The sequence below is a fragment of the Eucyclogobius newberryi genome, unplaced genomic scaffold (genome assembly GCF_026437365.1).
Source record: "Eucyclogobius newberryi isolate DKJ021-1_F unplaced genomic scaffold, fEucNew1.0.hap1 SCAF_13, whole genome shotgun sequence".
NCBI classification, from domain to species: Eukaryota; Metazoa; Chordata; class Actinopteri; order Gobiiformes; family Gobiidae; genus Eucyclogobius; species Eucyclogobius newberryi.
The window spans coordinates 36,998,473-37,008,477 of NW_027315757.1; the positions used below are offsets into that span (position 1 = coordinate 36,998,473).

At 46.1% G+C, this 10,005-nt stretch overlaps 1 non-coding gene across 1 annotated transcript; it reads left to right on the plus strand.

Moving 5' to 3' along the window:
* The first annotated feature begins 4,981 nt into the window (after positions 1 to 4,981).
* LOC140358866 (small nucleolar RNA SNORD88) lies at positions 4,982 to 5,072 on the plus strand. The gene has a single exon (XR_011926748.1). It is a non-coding gene; the product is annotated as a small nucleolar RNA SNORD88 (small nucleolar RNA).
* Positions 5,073 to 10,005: the final 4,933 nt, after the last annotated feature.

The following is a 10,005-nucleotide window of genomic DNA, read 5'->3' on the forward strand; positions in this document are numbered from 1 at the left end:
ATGACACAAATCATGTCTTTTTGTCTCATTTCATATAAAGCCAGAAAATCAAATATGAAAAGAATCGTTGTCTACGTGAAACGTTAAACGCTGGTTTTGTTTTGCAGATGATTTTGAATATTTGGAGAAACATTCTTGGACTTCATAAACCCTGAGGTGCGACTGGCTCTTTATCAAACATGTTCTGAAATGTCCTTGATTTAAACCGATTTAGAGAAAAGAGACAATTTATTCTTTTATTACTTTAACTTAAAGGACACGCGTTACACTGTCTTAAAGGACACACTGTCTTAAAGGACACACTGTCTTAAAGGACACACTGTCTTAAAGGACACACTGTCTTAAAGGACACACTGTCTTAAAGGACACGCGTTACGCTGTCTTAAAGGACACGCGTTACGCTGTCTTAAAGGACACGCTTTACGCTGTCTTAAAGGACACACTTTACGCCGTCTTAAAGGACACACTGTCTTAAAGGACACACTGTCTTAAAGGACACACTGTCTTAAAGGACACGCTGTCTTAAAGGACACACTGTCTTAAAGGACACGCGTTACACTGTCTTAAAGGACACGCGTTACGCTGTCTTAAAGGACACGCTTTACGCTGTCTTAAAGGACACGCGTTAGACTGTCTTAAAGGACACGCGTTACGCTGTCTTAAAGGACATGCTTTACGCTGTCTTAAAGGACACGCGTTAGACTGTCTTAAAGGACACGCGTTACGCTGTCTTAAAGGACACGCGTTACGCTGTCTTAAAGGACACGCTTTACGCTGTCTTAAAGGACACGCGTTACGCTGTCTTAAAGGACACGCGTTACGCTGTCTTAAAGGACACGCGTTACGCTGTCTTAAAGGACACGCGTTACGCTGTCTTAAAGGACACGCGTTACGCTGTCTTAAAGGACACGCGTTACGCTGTCTTAAAGGACACGCGTTACGCTGTCTTAAAGGACACACTGTCTTAAAGGACACACTGTCTTAAAGGACACACTGTCTTAAAGGACACACTGTCTTAAAGGACACACTGTCTTAAAGGACACACTGTCTTAAAGGACACGCGTTACGCTGTCTTAAAGGACACGCGTTACGCTGTCTTAAAGGACACACTGTCTTAAAGGACACACTGTCTTAAAGGACACACTGTCTTAAAGGACATACTGTCTTAAAGGACACGCGTTACGCTGACTTAAAGGACAGGCGTTACGCTGACTTAAAGGACAGGCTTTACGCTGACTTAAAGGACAGGCTTTACGCTGTCTTAAAGGACACGTGTGCTTTACACTGACTTAAAGGACACGCGTTACGCTGACTTAAAGGACACGCGTTACGCTGTCTTAAAGGACACACTGTCTTAAAGGACACGCGTTACGCTGTCTTAAAGGACACGCGTTACGCTGTCTTAAAGGACACGCGTTACGCTGTCTTAAAGGACACGCGTTACGCTGTCTTAAAGGACACGCTTTACGCTGTCTTAAATGACACACCGTCTTAAAGGACACGCGTTACGCTGTCTTAAAGGACACACCGTCTTAAAGGACACGCGTTACGCTGTCTTAAAGGACACGCTTTACGCTGTCTTAAAGGACACACTGTCTTAAAGGACACACTGTCTTAAAGGACACGCGTTACGCTGACTTAAAGGACACGCGTTACGCTGTCTTAAAGGACACGCGTTACGCTGTCTTAAAGGACACGCGTTACGCTGTCTTAAAGGACACGCGTTACACTGTCTTAAAGGACACGGGTTACGCTGTCTTAGAGGACACGCGTTACGCTGTCTTAAAGGACACGCGTTACGCTGTCTTAAAGGACACGCGTTACGCTGTCTTAAAGGACACGCGTTACGCTGTCTTAAAGGACACGCGTTACGCTGTCTTAAAGGACACGCGTTACGCTGTCTTAAAGGACACGCGTTACGCTGTCTTAAAGGACACGCGTTACGCTGTCTTAAAGGACACGCGTTACGCTGTCTTAAAGGACACGCGTTACGCTGTCTTAAAGGACACGCGTTACGCTGTCTTAAAGGACACGCTTTACGCTGTCTTAAAGGACAGGCTTTACGCTGTCTTAAAGGACACGTGTGCTTTACGCTGACTTAAAGGACACGCGTTACGCTGTCTTAAAGGACACGCGTTACGCTGTCTTAAAGGACACGCTTTACGCTGTCTTAAAGGACACACTGTCTTAAAGGACACACTGTCTTAAAGGACACACTGTCTTAAAGGACACGCGTTACACTGTCTTAAAGGACACGCGTTACGCTGTCTTAAAGGACACGCGTTACGCTGTCTTAAAGGACACGCGTTACGCTGTCTTAAAGGACACGCGTTACGCTGTCTTAAAGGACACGCGTTACGCTGTCTTAAAGGACACACTGTCTTAAAGGACACACTGTCTTAAAGGACACACTGTCTTAAAGGACACGCGTTGCGCTGTCTTAAAGGACACGCGTTACGCTGTCTTAAAGGACACGCGTTACGCTGTCTTAAAGGACACGCGTTACGCTGTCTTAAAGGACACGCGTTACGCTGTCTTAAAGGACACGCGTTACGCCGTCTTAAAGGACACACTTTACGCCGTCTTAAAGGACACACTGTCTTAAAGGACACACTGTCTTAAAGGACACGCGTTACGCTGTCTTAAAGGACACGCGTTACGCTGTCTTAAAGGACACGCGTTACGCTGTCTTAAAGGACACGCGTTACGCTGTCTTAAAGGACACGCGTTACGCTGTCTTAAAGGACACACTGTCTTAAAGGACACACTGTCTTAAAGGACACACTGTCTTAAAGGACACACTGTCTTAAAGGACACACTGTCTTAAAGGACACACTGTCTTAAAGGACACGCGTTGCGCTGTCTTAAAGGACACGCGTTACGCTGTCTTAAAGGACACGCGTTACGCTGTCTTAAAGGACACGCGTTACGCTGTCTTAAAGGACACGCGTTACGCCGTCTTAAAGGACACACTTTACGCTGTCTTAAAGGACACACTGTCTTAAAGGACACACTGTCTTAAAGGACACACTGTCTTAAAGGACACGCGTTACGCTGTCTTAAAGGACACGCGTTACGCTGTCTTAAAGGACACGCGTTACGCTGTCTTAAAGGACACGCGTTACGCTGTCTTAAAGGACACACTGTCTTAAAGGACACACTGTCTTAAAGGACACGCTGTCTTAAAGGACACGCTGTCTTAAAGGACACGCGTTGCGCTGTCTTAAAGGACACGCGTTACGCTGTCTTAAAGGACACGCGTTACGCTGTCTTAAAGGACACGCGTTACGCTGTCTTAACGCGTTACGCTGTCTTAAAGGACACGCGTTACGCTGTCTTAAAGGACACGCGTTACGCTGTCTTAAAGGACACACTGTCTTAAAGGACACACTGTCTTAAAGGACACACTGTCTTAAAGGACACACTGTCTTAAAGGACACACTGTCGCGCTGTCTTAAAGGACACGCGTTGCGCTGTCTTAAAGGACACGCGTTACGCTGTCTTAAAGGACACGCGTTACGCTGTCTTAAAGGACACGCGTTACGCTGTCTTAAAGGACACGCGTTAGGCTGTCTTAAAGGACACGCGTTACGCTGTCTTAAAGGACACGCTTTACGCTGTCTTAAAGGACACGCGTTACGCTGTCTTAAAGGACACGCGTTACGCTGTCTTAAAGGACACGCGTTACGCTGTCTTAAAGGACACGCGTTACGCTGTCTTAAAGGACACACTGTCTTAAAGGACACACTGTCTTAAAGGACACACTGTCTTAAAGGACACACTGTCTTAAAGGACACACTGTCTTAAAGGACACACTGTCGCGCTGTCTTAAAGGACACGCGTTGCGCTGTCTTAAAGGACACGCGTTACGCTGTCTTAAAGGACACGCGTTACGCTGTCTTAAAGGACACGCGTTAGGCTGTCTTAAAGGACACGCGTTACGCTGTCTTAAAGGACACGCTTTACGCTGTCTTAAAGGACACGCGTTACGCTGTCTTAAAGGACACGCGTTACGCTGTCTTAAAGGACACGCGTTACGCTGTCTTAAAGGACACACTGTCTTAAAGGACACACTGTCTTAAAGGACACACTGTCTTAAAGGACACGCGTTGCGCTGTCTTAAAGGACACGCGTTACGCTGTCTTAAAGGACACGCGTTACGCTGTCTTAAAGGACACGCGTTATGCTGTCTTAAAGGACACACTGTCTTAAAGGACACACTGTCTTAAAGGACACACTGTCTTAAAGGACACACTGTCTTAAAGGACACACTGACTTAAAGGACACGCGTTACGCTGTCTTAAAGGACACGCGTTACGCTGTCTTAAAGGACACGCGTTACACTGTCTTAAAGGACACGCGTTACGCTGTCTTAAAGGACACACTGTTTTAAAGGACACGCGTTACGCCGTCTTAAAGGACACACTTTACGCTGTCTTAAAGGACACACTGTCTTAAAGGACACACTGTCTTAAAGGACACGCGTTACACTGTCTTAAAGGACACGCGTTACGCTGTCTTAAATGACACGCGTTACGCTGTCTTAAAGGACACACTGTCTTAAAGGACACACTGTCTTAAAGGACACACTGTCTTAAAGGACACACTGTCTTAAAGGACACGCGTTACGCTGTCTTAAAGGACACGCGTTACGCTGTCTTAAAGGACACGCGTTACGCTGTCTTAAAGGACACACTGTCTTAAAGGACACACTGTCTTAAAGGACACACTGTCTTAAAGGACACACTGACTTAAAGAACACGCGTTACACTGACTTAAAGGACACATATCATAGTAAATTGAGTCTTTAAAGCCTGCTCTGACATTTCCCCCGTCACAAACACAGCTAGAGTACAATTATCTTCATTCACATTAGTTTGATTAATCCTGGTTAGAAAGTCCTCTCCCTCCGAGCCACAAAAACACTCAACTGTGACGTGGTTCTGAGAATCTTCTGTTGAAACTCTCCAGACTCGTCCTGTTCCTCTCTGTGATGACTCGCACTGGGCTCTGACTCAATCTGAAGTCAAAGTGCACCTCTGGCCCGACAAGCCCGAGTTTCTGAAGAGGAAATGACACAAATCATGTCTTTTTGTCTCATTTCATATAAAGCCAGAAAATCAAATATGAAAAGAATCGTTGTCTACGTGAAACGTTAAACGCTGGTTTTGTTTTGCAGATGATTTTGAATATTTGGAGAAACATTCTTGGACTTCATAAACCCTGAGGTGCGACTGGCTCTTTATCAAACATGTTCTGAAATGTCCTTGATTTAAACCGATTTAGAGAAAAGAGACAATTTATTCTTTTATTACTTTAACTTAAAGGACACGCGTTACACTGTCTTAAAGGACACACTGTCTTAAAGGACACACTGTCTTAAAGGACACACTGTCTTAAAGGACACACTGTCTTAAAGGACACACTGTCTTAAAGGACACGCGTTACGCTGTCTTAAAGGACACGCGTTACGCTGTCTTAAAGGACACGCTTTACGCTGTCTTAAAGGACACGCGTTAGACTGTCTTAAAGGACACGCGTTACGCTGTCTTAAAGGACACACTGTCTTAAAGGACACACTGTCTTAAAGGACACACTGTCTTAAAGGACACGCTGTCTTAAAGGACACACTGTCTTAAAGGACACGCGTTACACTGTCTTAAAGGACACGCGTTACGCTGTCTTAAAGGACACGCTTTACGCTGTCTTAAAGGACACGCGTTAGACTGTCTTAAAGGACACGCGTTACGCTGTCTTAAAGGACATGCTTTACGCTGTCTTAAAGGACACGCGTTACGCTGTCTTAAAGGACACGCTTTACGCTGTCTTAAAGGACACGCGTTACGCTGTCTTAAAGGACACGCGTTACGCTGTCTTAAAGGACACGCGTTACGCTGTCTTAAAGGACACGCGTTACGCTGTCTTAAAGGACACGCGTTACGCTGTCTTAAAGGACACGCGTTACGCTGTCTTAAAGGACACGCGTTACGCTGTCTTAAAGGACACACTGTCTTAAAGGACACACTGTCTTAAAGGACACACTGTCTTAAAGGACACACTGTCTTAAAGGACACACTGTCTTAAAGGACACGCGTTACGCTGTCTTAAAGGACACGCGTTACGCTGTCTTAAAGGACACACTGTCTTAAAGGACACACTGTCTTAAAGGACACACTGTCTTAAAGGACATACTGTCTTAAAGGACACGCGTTACGCTGACTTAAAGGACAGGCGTTACGCTGACTTAAAGGACAGGCTTTACGCTGACTTAAAGGACAGGCTTTACGCTGTCTTAAAGGACACGTGTGCTTTACACTGACTTAAAGGACACGCGTTACGCTGACTTAAAGGACACGCGTTACGCTGTCTTAAAGGACACACTGTCTTAAAGGACACGCGTTACGCTGTCTTAAAGGACACGCGTTACGCTGTCTTAAAGGACACGCGTTACGCTGTCTTAAAGGACACGCGTTACGCTGTCTTAAAGGACACGCTTTACGCTGTCTTAAATGACACACCGTCTTAAAGGACACGCGTTACGCTGTCTTAAAGGACACACCGTCTTAAAGGACACGCGTTACGCTGTCTTAAAGGACACGCTTTACGCTGTCTTAAAGGACACACTGTCTTAAAGGACACACTGTCTTAAAGGACACGCGTTACGCTGACTTAAAGGACACGCGTTACGCTGTCTTAAAGGACACGCGTTACACTGTCTTAAAGGACACGCGTTACGCTGTCTTAAAGGACACGCGTTACACTGTCTTAAAGGACACGGGTTACGCTGTCTTAGAGGACACGCGTTACGCTGTCTTAAAGGACACGCGTTACGCTGTCTTAAAGGACACGCGTTACGCTGTCTTAAAGGACACGCGTTACGCTGTCTTAAAGGACACGCGTTACGCTGTCTTAAAGGACACGCGTTACGCTGTCTTAAAGGACACGCGTTACGCTGTCTTAAAGGACACGCGTTACGCTGTCTTAAAGGACACGCGTTACGCTGTCTTAAAGGACACGCGTTACGCTGTCTTAAAGGACACGCTTTACGCTGTCTTAAAGGACAGGCTTTACGCTGTCTTAAAGGACACGTGTGCTTTACGCTGACTTAAAGGACACGCGTTACGCTGTCTTAAAGGACACGCGTTACGCTGTCTTAAAGGACACGCTTTACGCTGTCTTAAAGGACACACTGTCTTAAAGGACACACTGTCTTAAAGGACACACTGTCTTAAAGGACACGCGTTACACTGTCTTAAAGGACACGCGTTACGCTGTCTTAAAGGACACGCGTTACGCTGTCTTAAAGGACACGCGTTACGCTGTCTTAAAGGACACGCGTTACGCTGTCTTAAAGGACACGCGTTACGCTGTCTTAAAGGACACACTGTCTTAAAGGACACACTGTCTTAAAGGACACACTGTCTTAAAGGACACGCGTTGCGCTGTCTTAAAGGACACGCGTTACGCTGTCTTAAAGGACACGCGTTACGCTGTCTTAAAGGACACGCGTTACGCTGTCTTAAAGGACACGCGTTACGCCGTCTTAAAGGACACACTTTACGCCGTCTTAAAGGACACACTGTCTTAAAGGACACACTGTCTTAAAGGACACACTGTCTTAAAGGACACGCGTTACGCTGTCTTAAAGGACACGCGTTACGCTGTCTTAAAGGACACGCGTTACGCTGTCTTAAAGGACACGCGTTACGCTGTCTTAAAGGACACGCGTTACGCTGTCTTAAAGGACACACTGTCTTAAAGGACACACTGTCTTAAAGGACACACTGTCTTAAAGGACACACTGTCTTAAAGGACACACTGTCTTAAAGGACACACTGTCTTAAAGGACACGCGTTGCGCTGTCTTAAAGGACACGCGTTGCGCTGTCTTAAAGGACACGCGTTACGCTGTCTTAAAGGACACGCGTTACGCTGTCTTAAAGGACACGCGTTACGCTGTCTTAAAGGACACGCGTTACGCCGTCTTAAAGGACACACTTTACGCTGTCTTAAAGGACACACTGTCTTAAAGGACACACTGTCTTAAAGGACACACTGTCTTAAAGGACACGCGTTACGCTGTCTTAAAGGACACGCGTTACGCTGTCTTAAAGGACACGCGTTACGCTGTCTTAAAGGACACGCGTTACGCTGTCTTAAAGGACACACTGTCTTAAAGGACACACTGTCTTAAAGGACACGCTGTCTTAAAGGACACGCTGTCTTAAAGGACACGCGTTGCGCTGTCTTAAAGGACACGCGTTACGCTGTCTTAAAGGACACGCGTTACGCTGTCTTAAAGGACACGCGTTACGCTGTCTTAACGCGTTACGCTGTCTTAAAGGACACGCGTTACGCTGTCTTAAAGGACACGCGTTACGCTGTCTTAAAGGACACACTGTCTTAAAGGACACACTGTCTTAAAGGACACACTGTCTTAAAGGACACACTGTCTTAAAGGACACACTGTCTTAAAGGACACACTGTCGCGCTGTCTTAAAGGACACGCGTTGCGCTGTCTTAAAGGACACGCGTTACGCTGTCTTAAAGGACACGCGTTACGCTGTCTTAAAGGACACGCGTTAGGCTGTCTTAAAGGACACGCGTTACGCTGTCTTAAAGGACACGCTTTACGCTGTCTTAAAGGACACGCGTTACGCTGTCTTAAAGGACACGCGTTACGCTGTCTTAAAGGACACGCGTTACGCTGTCTTAAAGGACACGCGTTACGCTGTCTTAAAGGACACACTGTCTTAAAGGACACACTGTCTTAAAGGACACACTGTCTTAAAGGACACACTGTCGCGCTGTCTTAAAGGACACGCGTTGCGCTGTCTTAAAGGACACGCGTTACGCTGTCTTAAAGGACACGCGTTACGCTGTCTTAAAGGACACGCGTTAGGCTGTCTTAAAGGACACGCGTTACGCTGTCTTAAAGGACATGCTTTACGCTGTCTTAAAGGACACGCGTTACGCTGTCTTAAAGGACACGCGTTACGCTGTCTTAAAGGACACGCGTTACGCTGTCTTAAAGGACACGCGTTACGCTGTCTTAAAGGACACACTGTCTTAAAGGACACACTGTCTTAAAGGACACACTGTCTTAAAGGACACGCGTTGCGCTGTCTTAAAGGACACGCGTTACGCTGTCTTAAAGGACACGCGTTACGCTGTCTTAAAGGACACGCGTTATGCTGTCTTAAAGGACACACTGTCTTAAAGGACACACTGTCTTAAAGGACACACTGTCTTAAAGGACACACTGTCTTAAAGGACACACTGACTTAAAGGACACGCGTTACGCTGTCTTAAAGGACACGCGTTACGCTGTCTTAAAGGACACGCGTTACACTGTCTTAAAGGACACGCGTTACGCTGTCTTAAAGGACACACTGTTTTAAAGGACACGCGTTACGCCGTCTTAAAGGACACACTTTACGCTGTCTTAAAGGACACACTGTCTTAAAGGACACACTGTCTTAAAGGACACGCGTTACACTGTCTTAAAGGACACGCGTTACGCTGTCTTAAATGACACGCGTTACGCTGTCTTAAAGGACACACTGTCTTAAAGGACACACTGTCTTAAAGGACACACTGTCTTAAAGGACACACTGTCTTAAAGGACACGCGTTACGCTGTCTTAAAGGACACGCGTTACGCTGTCTTAAAGGACACGCGTTACGCTGTCTTAAAGGACACACTGTCTTAAAGGACACACTGTCTTAAAGGACACACTGTCTTAAAGGACACACTGTCTTAAAGGACACACTGTCTTAAAGAACACGCGTTACACTGACTTAAAGGACACATATCATAGTAAATTGAGTCTTTAAAGCCTGCTCTGACATTTCCCCCGTCACAAACACAGCTAGAGTACAATTATCTTCATTCACATTAGTTTGATTAATCCTGGTTAGAAAGTCCTCTCCCTCCGAGCCACAAAAACACTCAACTGTGACGTGGTTCTGAGAATCTTCTGTTCAAACTCTCCAGACTCGTCCTG